A 12,372-nucleotide genomic window follows, 5' to 3' on the forward strand; every position below is an offset into this window, starting at 1 on the left:
GAGAGAGAGAGAGAGAGAGAGAGAGAGAGAGAGAGAGAGAGAGAGATCATAGATTATAGTCTAGCCTCAAACTCACAGTGTAGCCAGGAACAACCTTGAACTTCTGATCCTGTTTCTACCCCCTAAGTGCCACTGTATCTGGTCTTCTTAGGGCAGGAGTTGATTCCTAAGGCTTTGTGTTTGGTAGGCAAACAATCTACCAACTGAGATATACCCCAACTGCCTTCTTCTCCTTTTGGGGTGGGGATAATATGTCATGTCACCCATCAAACTCACTATGTAGTTGAGGCTGGCCTTAAATTGATCCCCTTGCCTTCACTTCCCAAGGGCTGGGGTTGTATAAATGGATCCTCATGCTTCACTTAGTTTTATAGCAGTTTTGGAATCACAGAAAAACTGAGCAGAAAGCACAGAGTTGCTATACACCTTTGAGTCCCGCCCAGTCTCTCCCATAACCAGCACTCCACACCAGAGCTGAGCCTTTGTGACAATCAACACTGACAAGTTTACATCAGGGCTCACTGTTTGAGTAAGTGTTCTATCTGCACAAATGTGTCACATGTATCCACCTGGATGGCATCCTCAGAATAGACTTTTGGCGTTAGAATCTCTGTACACTATCTTTCTACACATACCCCAGTAATTATTAATCTTAAAAAGTATTTATTACTGTGTGTGCAAGTTGTGTAAATTTGGGCATGTGCCATGGGGAGGTCAGGGGACAATTATTTAGTTGGTTCTTTCACCTTTGAATGTGTTCTAAGGATAAAACTCAGGTCATCAGGCTTAGCAGCAAGCACTTCTGCCCACTGAGTTATTTTGTTGGCCCCAATTGTTGATACTTTTATTGTCTCCACAGTTTTGTCTTTTCTAAAATGCCACGTAGGGGGAATCACAATCTGCAGCTTTGTCAGACTGGCTTCTCTCAATTAGCAACATGTGCCTCCGTGTCTTCTCAGGCTTTGTATATGCAAACCAAGCATCCCAGAGGAGCCCCCAGCCTTGGCAGCTCTTGCACATAGGGTTCCCATCTAAGCAAACTCAACTCAACATTAACAGGAAGAGGAGACTTTAGCTTAATGGATCAGAAACCAACATCTAAGCCCTCTAAGTAAGGACTTTCCACATTAGCCAACTAAATGTGGTTCATCTTGATTCTGTACACTTCTTATTCAGGTCTCCTCTTTGCACCTCTCTTCTGCCAGTAGAGACATGACTGGAATTACTTATGATCCTGTTGTGACTTAGTTCCCAAGTCTGTCTCTGCCCAAATCCAGCTATCTTTCTTATCTGCAAGACCCTCTGTTTCCCAGTTACTGCCTGAAACCATCAGTCATATGTTATGAATTTTCCTATTGTGTGTGTGTGTATGTATATATACACACACACATATACACACACACACACACACACATACATATATATGTGTGTGTGTGTGTGTGTGTGTGTATGAAGAAAGGTTAGTTCTTCCTGAACACAAATACTGTAACAATTTGGTAATTGAGACAGCTACTAAGGGACTGACAGGTAGTGCCATATCCTGGATGAAGCTGACTTACATCAGGGGTTGGATAGACAGAGTAGAGATAAGGTTTTGTCCACATGCACTCCTTCTGAAGCACACACTGCCCACTGTGGCTGCAGAATGACTTGCAGACTGTGCTAGGACTATGTGGGTTGATGGGCCAACAGATGTAGCTTGAATGTTTGGAAAAGGTACTTTTCCAATGGGAAAATACATGAGGAGCCATACATACTTGCTACACATTCTATTTCCATCTTGAGCTACGCATGTGACTCAACCAAGATTCCATCGTTCTGCATTTTCTTTGTCATTCTCTTGCTTCAAGACAGTGATAATAAAACAAAATACTACCAGGGGGAACAAAACCAGTGACACAAACTGACAAATTCATGGCCTGAAAGATGCTGTCGCATGCCTCCTCCACCACCACCTCCTCCTCTTCTTCCTCTTCCTCCTCCTCCCCCAAGCAGAAACTGAGTTAATCACTTGATTCTGAACGAAAAGACCTACTAGTGTAGTTTTCATTCTGGATTCAAAGACTGAATCATACCAAAATGACTACCAGAAGCCAACTGCCTCAAGAGAGTGAGAAAGCACAGGCTCCGACGGCTGCCACCCGCCAACGCAATGCCATGAGTCACCTGTTACACACAGTACAAAGGCTCTCCGCAGTAGCTTTCTTTGCAGACAAGACTCATTTATGCTGCTCAAGTACTCCATGTGTAGAAGAGAATATTCTAGCGGTAGTGGAGAGTCAAAGGGACACAGAAGACAAGTCTGGAAGTGACCTAGATATTTTCCAGGAAAGATGTACGAGCTGACCTGGCTATTTCTCCAAGGTGCTGACAGCCCAGTGAAGAGCTGAAGCAATGCAGGTCGGCTCACGGTGACCTGTCTCTGAGTACAGGGGCAGTGGACAATGTTAGGCTGGGCCAGAGGCAAGCAGGGACAAATTCCATTCCCTGTTAGATGACAGAGTCTGACTTCTGTGTCAGGACTCCACTGTCAAGTGTCTTTCTGAAAGGGGAACATCCCATCTTCCCAGTTGGTGGACAGTGACAGATAGTGCTGCGCTGAGCAGCCAGGAAGGTGGTCTTCCTTCTCTTCCACTAAGATGTGTTAGTTTAGCATTTAACTCAATCCCTGACAGAAAATCTTAAAAAAGGGATTATTTCTTTTAGCTCTCAGTTTCCCAGGGCTCTGTTCACATCACAGTGGGCAGGAGGCAGAGGGAGGTGACACAGGAAAGGGCCACGGTGAGGCAGAAGCCCTAAGTGACACACTCCGAATGGCTCTGCCCCCTCCAATGATGCTGTACCTGTGAACCCAGGAAGGGACATTGATTATTCTGTAGTGCCATAGGGTAACTGCCTCTGGAAATCCCGGTATAGACACAAGATGTAGTCACTGAACTTCTAGGCATGAACCCATCAGGTTGACAACACTTACCATCCCAGAGCCATGTTCTGGTCAAATATCTGTTGGTGACTTGGGTCTGGGTCTCTCTGCTCAGCACCCCAGAGCTGCTACTGCTTCTGTGAGAGGAAGCCATGGGGGGAAAACCTGTACTCGGGAGTCCCTGAGCTCTTGAGGAGGGGTGGTTGTTAGGGGTGAGTGGCTGGATCTCCTGTAGAGAAGGCCTGCCCTACTCAAGACAGGGAAAAGATCTGTAATTGAGCCCAGAGAGGAGACTTGGGCTCCTATAGGTGTGATGCCATGCTGTGCTCACTGGTAACCATTCTGGATGGTAGGGACAGGGAGGCCATGTAGAAAATGGAAGCCCAGAGAGACACAGGCAAGATAGGAGATAGAAGACTCCAGAGGAAGGGCCTATGGAAACCGTCTGGCTTAGTTTCCCAAACCTGGTGGTTGCAAAACGTAGACAGATTCCTAATCTAGACTGTACTGAGTTGGAATGACCAGAGTGGAAACTAAAGTTGTATTTTAAAATGTGGCCCAAAGTTTACAGAGCTGGATGTGGAGTGGCCGCTGGATTAATGGTGGACCTAGCCAGGCAGATCGGCCAATCAACCTCCCAGACTTGACTCCCACTGTGGGCTTTCCAGGATGATCATGGGAAGAAATAGCCTACAGGATCATCATTCTACAATACCCAGTGGGCTGCTTCTACCCATCTGGGTTAGCCTCCACCCATCTGGGTTAGCATGCTCTACTCTTTCTCAGGAGTGTACTATCATTTTTCTTTGATAAAATATACTTCTGCTTAAACTGTGTGGGGTTTTTTTTTTGTCTGCTCAACTCTTTCCTTTGAGAGGTTTTCACCCTATTATGTGAGAGTAACCCCTCCCTCCAAATGCACATCCATCAGGCAGGAGTCCTGTGCTTCCCTCTACTGCCTACGTCTTGTTTCCTGCTGTATCATCCCTGGTGCGGAGAAAGTACAACGAGAAAACTCAACTGAGCTGTACAGATCGAGGAACTAAGGGAAGAGGGAGAGCCAGACCTAAGAGCATCATACAGCAACTACAGGTGTACCCCGATGGTAGGAGAAAGGTGAGCCCTAGAAATCCAGGATGTCAGGATAGAGACTGGGGGTGCTTACTGAGCTGTACATTGAAATGTGTGCAGAAAGGTCCTAAAAGAGACACAGAAGACAAAGGCAGGAAGAGAGGCAAGGAGTGACATGCTGAACTGCCACTGGAGAGGACATGGTGTGGACAAGGGACCTCCAGAAGATGCCAGCATCTCCCCTTCGGGTAAAACTCAACTGAAGAAGTGTGTGATCCTGAGTGAGTCCTGTTCATAAATCTGCACCTTCCCCTGCCCAGAAAGAGTTCAGAGGACACTATCATTCCTTTGTTTCTCTTGAGGTCACTAAAGGCATTGAATTTTCTACTTGTACCTCCCCATCGCCTTTCTCAGACACAGTACACCTCCGTCCTGGCCCTGGAGGGTCAGAGAGCCTGCCAGTCTACCTACAGAACACTCTTGCTCTCAGATTCCACCAAACATGGCTACTGGACTTGGCTGTATTTGCTTGGCTGCAGGCTGCCTCTTCTAGACAGACTACTAAGGGTGGAACACAGAGGTATGTACACCCTGGGGCTAAAAGGCAAGTTAGCTGTGTACAGAGAGAAGAGGATTTTCCCGAGATAGTTGAGTAGGACTGAACACGACCAACTCACTTCTCCTTAGCACACCATGAGGTATGGGCTGCAGAGAGGACCGCTGGAAGTTTGCAACCAGCATATGACCTGCAGGTGGTCTAAGACAGTGAAAATGGCTTCTCAATCAGGTTGAAAAGTCCCTATAGAAGACATAAACAATAGGCATATCCAACTGTCCACACAGAGAAGAAAAAGATGTGTTAGCTCCAGATGCCAGGTGTTTGAGAGTCTTGGACTACTACAAGCCCTTAACAGTAGTGAGTCAGAAGAAATGCACAATTCTTTTTCAGCAGTGTAACAGTCACACTGGGGGCATGGGGCCCCTTGCAGAGTGATCCATGCCTGTGTCCATACTGTGCTCACACTGTGCTTACACTGTGCTCTGCCTCCCAGAACCTGCCCACATGGGGCATAATCAACCCCTCTGTGAATTTGGTCCTCACCTTCCCAAGAGCTTCTATTCACAGTGGGATCACTCACTGTCAATCCCAGTTTTGCTTTCTCTGTGGATCCGTCCTCCTTTCCTGTCTTCTAAGGCCAAGTCTCCTATTTGGACAGCTCAGAGGGGTTGAAGAAAAGGTCTGGAAACCGTGTCTCAGACACACCAGGTGGGACCAGTGAGAAGGAGCAGTATACAGAAGCATGGTCAGGGTCAGCTAACAGCTCATGGGGTGCTATATGCACACTGCTGAGGAGAAGCAGTCCCTCAGACCTCAAATGACAATGAAAGTGTTTCTCCTATCTCTAGGGACCTCTTCACAACCTCAATACACATCCAAAGAGGGATAGCTGACCCAGCCTCTTAGAGGGCACTCTGAGGAGAACCTTTGGGAAGCGCCACATCCAGCCTCAGTCACCCACTCTTCTCCTCCACGTGGCTCAGTCATATCACTTGTCATCTTTGCATACTTCCATTGAAGTCCCCACCACCCACGGAGGGCACTGCCAGAACACTTCCCAACCCAGCAAGTGTCACATGAGCACCGACTGAGGCCATTCTCAACACGTACCCAGCAAGAACTGATCCTCAGCCCTGGGCCCGCTCACCTGAGCCCTGCCTGCCTCTGAGGCACAGCCTTTGTGGACCTGCCTGTAGACACCCCAAGACCACAAGGCCACATGATGTACGTACGGTGTCTCCACTACTACTTATGTGTCCTCACTCCTCGTGGGCAGCAAGGGTCCACGTACAGTAAGCAACACCACGTCCACACAGTCCCGTCTGCCAGAGACTGCAGCAGATGCTGTCACAATGACCCCATAGCTCAGTGCATGGGTCTCAGGACACATGTCCCGATTATTCTGCATGAATCTTTCAGAAGCTTTTCTTGCCTCTGTTTTGTTCCCTGTGTGGACACTCCATTTGTGTTTTCCCCTCCAGTTTCTTGAAAGGCCTTGGCTTATTCTTAGTTTTTAGGCAGCCACTTAAAGCCTTCCAGTAGCACGGACCTACTTCGACACATGATTTCTCTGACTTGCAGTGAAAATCTCTGTGATAACCAGTGTTGACCTTTTTTTTTTTTTTTGAATTTAGGATGTTTCAGTGTTTGGTCTAAGAAAACTGAATGAGTAACTGTGACCAGAATACTAAAAGTCTCAAAGCTTGAATTTGTCTAAAGGCAATAAAGATGTTGCAAAGGAAAAAAAAAAAAAGAAAGCATCAGATTGGATAGCAGAATGTAGATTAAAAAAGAAAATCAGACATTGCTTCAAATTTCCCCCAAGAGAAGCTTCTAATACACAGTGTCAACACCCTCTCCTTGTCAAGCAAAATAACATGAGACAAAGTAAGAAAGGTGGCAGTGGGATCTGGCAGTGCTGAGTGTGATTGTGCTCTGGGTGGAAGCAAACACAGCCACTCAGTCTCAGGGGTCCGGTGATCCTCAGACACGTCAAAGGCAAGGGCCCTGTGGCATCTGATTATCCACAATTTTGAAGAACGTTTGAGATTTGGGAGTTTTGAGAATAGCCATTCTTCAGACACTATGAAACAACAAGGGAAATCTCCCCTCTGGGTTCTTCTTACAGACTACCATGTAAAAGGGGGAAGGCAGTTGGTCAGACATGTTTGTCAGGATGGCCCTGGGCAGTTTCCTGCCAAGGTCCTCCATTGCTTCCTCCCTGGGTTTTATTACAAGGGGAAAGGCCTGGGGCCTCAGGGTTGCATGGCCCTATAGGTCTCAGCCTGAGAGTCCCTTGGCTAGCAATGCACCCCTGTAGGTTCAGCATTCTCATCAACACCTCTCAGCAGGCCGGAGAAATCCAGAAACCCCAAGTGCAGTTTACAAGCACCTTGTCTTGTTTCTCAGGAGCGAAAGCTCCGGGTCTTCTCCCCCCACCCCCATTCCCCCTCCCGTCCCCCAGTGGTCTCTACCAGGTTAACAGGGCCAGAGGAGGAGGTGGCTGCCTTCCTCCTTGCAAGCCAACATGAGGAAAAGGGCGGTGGCGCCCCAGTAATGAAGAACCAGTCAGCCTGCACGCAGCCCAAGTGCCTTGCTGCAGCCATCACACCTCGCTCTGGAGCAGACGGCAGGAGTGACGCTTTTTCACTGGAACCCCGGCACAGCCTCGCAGGCTTGCTCTGGCTGAAACGCCAGCTTGCCTGCTGCCAGCCTTTTACAGACCCGGGAGGCCTGGGAACCGACGACAGCATTTATCTATCACTGGATCAAACTTTCAGATTTGGAAGTATCCTCACTCACATCTTAGCTCCAAATACACGACAAGAAGCAGATTAATCCAAATGAAGGAGCCTTTTGCAGCCATAACTGGCATCTCGCCTCATTATTTCCCAGGAGAATAAAAATTAAATCAAAGCTCGCTCTTCCAAATCTATGCCCCGTGAGCTCAGCAGCGCGTTTCAGCACCTGCTTCGGGAACAGTCGCCACCGAGAGGGAGGGCACAAACTCGCCCAGGTCTCTAGGCTCTCCCTTCTACCCGAGGCCGGTGTCCTGGCGTCGGGAAAGCAGAGGACGTCTGCGAACCCCCGCCAAAACACTGCTCCAAAAAAAAAAATGATCAGTAGCCATGCCATCCATCTCCTGTGGTCCTCTGCACGGGGAGGGGTGGCGGGGTGGGGGGGGCGAGGGGGCGTCCCTTATGGTCATGACCGGCTAGTCTTTACGCCCCACCGATGAAGAAGGGTCCCCTGGGATCCTCGGCCCTCCTCGACCCTGGGGGATTCGGCTGTGTCCCTCGAGGCCCGGGCTACCTGTGGACATTAGGGAGGCTCAGGCTGGAGGCGCCCCGCGGCCATGCAGCAAGCGGCCGCCACCACAAGGAACCACAGGTCTTTGTGACGCGTGCCGCGGCACCTCCAGGGAAGACCCAGAAGCCAGAATGTCTCTCCAGTTCTGAGACTTTTGATTTCGCCCAGGGTCTCACAGAACTGTCGGGGCCCCGGACCGAGGTTTCCCGACGAGGCGCCGCGCCCTCCCGGGGGCTCGGACGCCACTTACCGCAGCCGGTGCGCAGCCGGCGCCGCTCAGACGCGGGCTGGGTCCCCGGCGCGGCGCTCGACGGGGGCGGCCAGGCCAAGCGGCATCGTGCGCCCTGGGCTCAGTGAAAGCGCGCCCCGCGTCGCCACCCGCGGGGTCCCGGGACACAGAAGACCGTGCGCGTCTAGGGAGAAAGGGGGGCGCGGCGCGGAGCCCAAACCACAGCAAAGCCACCCGCAAGCGGGGCTCCGGGTCTGCGCAACGGGCCCACGGGGTGTAAGACGGTGACCCCCAATCCTCGCCTGCTGCGCCACGCTGGCCGCACCCACTCCCTCGCACCCACTCCGCAGCAGGTCTCCTCCCGCTCCGGGAGGGGCCGGGAAATCCCGCCCGCCGCCGCCGACGTCACTGGTGCGTCACTGGGGCTCCCACTCCGGGCTCCGCGCGCCCCTAGCCCCGGGCCTCACCCAGACCCGCCCTCCCGGGGAGCACGCAGCCTTGGAGGGTTCATGGCTCCAGGCAGATCTCCAAGAGCAGAGTGGGACGGCCAGCTCAGGGTACTTCACCTGGGGACACCTAGGGTGCCTCACGCCGAGGAAGGTGGGCGCTGTTAGCGCAGATGCTGAACATCTGGAAATGCGCACCAATCTTACGCAGACGTCGCTAAGCAACGGAGGCAAGACCGCCACCCGGTCTGGCTTGGCAGAGCAGCAGCCTCCCAACCAGTCACCAAGAGTGCGAGTGGACAGCAAGGAGCTGCTGCCGCGGGGAATCCTGGCGACTCCCAGCGGTGAGATGGTCATGGCCTGCCAAGCCTCGTCCTAATGGAACTGTGTTTTGTGTGTCCCATTGTAAACCGATGAATTACCAAATTCCTCTTCCTTGAGACGCAGCTCAGCCACGTCTGTTTTCCAACTCATGAAATAATACAAAGCCCTCTGAAGACGTAAGCAGAGAAAACATTTCAGGCAGTAGATGCATACAGAAAGAGGCCGTAGACTTCTGTCTATAAACACCACTGACAGATTTCTTGAAACTCTTCCTTCCTCCCGTCCACCTTCCCTAATTATCCCTGAAGAAAGTGACACTAGTGCCTTAGATTTTTCGAAGCTCTATCTGACACGCCTCATGGTACCGTGGACAGGGGTGCACTTTGGCTGAGTGGAATTGCTCAGAGAGACCAGAAAGGCCCAGTGGGGTGGGAAACCACACAGCTCTCAGGAGTCCCTTTAGGCCTCAGAATTAAATGATGTCACAACTTACCTAGTAATAGTCACAAGGCAGAGACTAAGTGAGACCCCATAGTCACTCCCGTTGAGAATCCAAGCAGCACACAATTGTGTCCACTATTTTTACTCTCGAATCCACCATCTCTCTGCAGTCCCTGGCTCATTCGTATACTCATCTCACAAACCAGCTGCAGGAAAGTTGACCTTAGGTTTCCTTTTACCAGAATTCTAAGGAGTTGGTGCCAACTGTTCAATTGTACGGGATGTCAATTGACAAACTCTCTGGTAGACTGGGTGGCCACTGGGACTCCTCCATCTCTCCCGGGTCCTTTCTTATCTTACACACATACAGACCAATAATCACCCTCTAAGGCTCTGGAGGGAGAAGTTGGATCCATTTGGGCCACCTCCTACACAAAGACCCTACTCTCTTCCAGTATCAGCCCTTCTGGGCACCAAATGAGTAATATATCAGGCCTCTGGGAGACATTAAATATCTTAAGTATAGCATGATCAAGGATAAAAACAACAGAGTTGATTTAGTATTGCGTACAAGGGTAGAGGGGCAGCCGACTCAAAGAGACCAATTGCTTCTGGTACAGAGGACAACAACTTTCAATCTCAAAAAGAGACCTACATAAGAAAATTTCAGTAGATCTACATGGAGCTGTGATAACCTTTGATAGGACATATGTGTTCAACTCTGTCATTCTTAGTCTTACTTAATAAGTGGCTTTTTTTCAGATATATATAATCACAGCAACAGGAATCGATTCAACCTCACGAAAAGTATAGTGTAGATTTAACTAAAATCTCAGATAACATTAAAAAAAAACCCTTTTGAACTGGATTTAAAAAATGATTTGGACAAGATCAAAATTTGAGAATGAAAAGACTTTTTGGGATCAGTCAATAGAATCTGGGGGAGAGCAGCTTACTGCACATTGGGAAGGAACCAGACTTGCCACAGGATCATCTTTCGAAAACCCACTTCTCATCGGCTCTGCTCATGAGGGAAGAAACTCTCAAGGTTTCAGCAGGAACAGATACCAGCCTCAGTCTTCAGAGGCCTGTGCTACAGAACTTCCCGCCAACAGCAGCAAGATATGCCTTTTTTGTCCATGTCATGCAATGTGCAGAGCATTTATGTGTTTTTTGTTTTTCAACTGTAGCTGCTTCTCAAATTGTGGTTTTGCCTTGGACATACCTGGAAGGAATATCTGATAGCCTATGTATGTTACAGGGCTCTGAGTGTGCTTTTCCTGAACTCTTTTGGCCTTCATGCTGTATGGCATCAAAGGGCAAGTCTCCACCCCCCACCTTTCCCCCCTCCCCTGTTTCCCTGAGGAAAGTGCTAACTAATGAAGCCTGCTGGTTTTTGAAGCATCTAGGTTTCATAATGCATAAAATGCTGCCCTGATTAGAAGAATTCTCAGGGAAAAAAATGGCAAAGCTGTCCAAAACATGAGACACATTTGGGAAGAATTTAAAACATTTTTTGCTTATGTAGGGACCAACAGGTAACAGAAATCAGAAATGAAAGGGGCTCCTGAGAAAGATAACTCAACATAAAGCAAAACCATGGTGCCATCTTCTTCTCTTCCTACCTTTCTGAACCTTCCATATGGACACTGTATGTAGCTCTTCTTTGCTAAGATGGGGCATTAGCAAGTTCTCCAAAATAGTGGGAACCAGAGCTAGGCAAGAGCTCTGAAGGGCAGGGGAACATCTGGCCTCTCTCCTTTCTGCATCATTGGATAACCAAACAGGCAGGCAGAGGGAGGACATGGGATTGGCAGGCTCACACTAATAAAGCATTGCTGCTGAGTTCCCCAGGACAAAAACCCACTAAACCAGACTGAAAAGCTGCGACACACCACAGATGCAGGCAGAGGAGCAGCATTTCCCACCCCTGTGCCTTCTGTGACTGCAGACACCTGCTACTCTGCCCCCTTCCCCAGTACCAGGGCTGGGATACAGGAAGATGCTCATTCCCATCCGTGGCCTGGACCTGCTGCTGGCACCGAGGTCTTGGAATGTATACTATTCAACACTTTGATGTCTCAGTTCACTTATATTTCTATTCGTCCATTATGTGGCAATAGCACTTTAGTCACTAAAAGGACTTTCTACCTGGGCATAAGGAGTACATGCGTATTATCCTAGAGCTCTGGTGGTTTGGAAGTTTCAGGCTAGCCTAAGATACACAGAAACCTTGTCTTACCAAATAAGGGCTGGGAGTGTAGCTCAGTGGTAGGGGACTCTCTATATCACCTCCACCCGGTGGCTTCTCACCAGCCTGTAATGACCAGGAGGCAGAGAAGCTGGACTATGTGATGTCATATCCTCAGTACAGGTCTGCCACAAGGAGAGGGACAGACACTCTTCTATTCGAAATAAGAGGCTGGTTTTAGAACTGATGTGTAAAGTTTATTTAAGGATACAAAAGGTTGAAATTTAGCATTTTAGAACAAAAACTAAAATTAAGGACCGGGAGCTGCCTTATCTATTCCTAGTGGTAGAAATTTATAGGCCAACTAAAAAGAACAGATGGGGCTTCTTAAAAAGCCACTGTTGTGTGAACTTTCCCGAAGAGACAAGAACAAACATCTCACCTCAGGTAGGACCCCAGAGACAGAAAGAAGTGATTTAACTCAAGTATAGAATGGTGAACCAATGTGTTTAATTGGGGTTACTTACAGAAGCATGGGTACCACTGAAGGAAAAAAAATTCTCCTGTAACTCTGAAACGTCATGAGGAAGGGGCATGGCCTTGTGAGCCTCTCCTCAGAGCAACCATTAGCTATAAATTCTCTGGTAGGGGTGGGAGCTTGTGAGACCCTCCACCAGCAATGCTAACTATCAATAAACCTTTACGGGGCTGTGGCTCTAGTTAACCAGAGCCTGTTAACTGACAACACATCCTCAAAGAAGTGGGGCTTTGTGAGCACCTCACCCTGAGCAACCATTATCTGCCTATAAATGCTCAGGTTGGGGGAGAGGGACAGGCACTTGTGGCTTTGAACCACTCCCTGTTAGCAACCATTAACCA

General features: G+C 49.1%; 1 protein-coding gene across 2 annotated transcripts in view; it reads right to left on the reverse strand.

Annotated features, from left to right (window-relative positions):
• Positions 1-8,706, reverse strand: part of Gng4 (G protein subunit gamma 4) — a 31,052-nt gene extending 22,346 nt beyond the window's left edge. Inside the window, exon 1 of one of the 2 annotated variants that reach the window (XM_028769915.1) lies at positions 8,658-8,706. The gene's annotated coding sequence lies outside the window, so the exon portion shown is untranslated. Of the gene's footprint in view, positions 1-8,112; positions 8,460-8,657 lie in introns of those variants that run through there. The other variant, XM_028769914.1, reaches the window with a different exon arrangement.
• Between the last annotated feature and the right edge of the window lie 3,666 nt (positions 8,707-12,372).

Source organism: Grammomys surdaster, unplaced genomic scaffold (assembly GCF_004785775.1).
Source record: "Grammomys surdaster isolate TR1022 unplaced genomic scaffold, NIH_TR_1.0 194, whole genome shotgun sequence".
Taxonomy (NCBI): Eukaryota; Metazoa; Chordata; class Mammalia; order Rodentia; family Muridae; genus Grammomys; species Grammomys surdaster.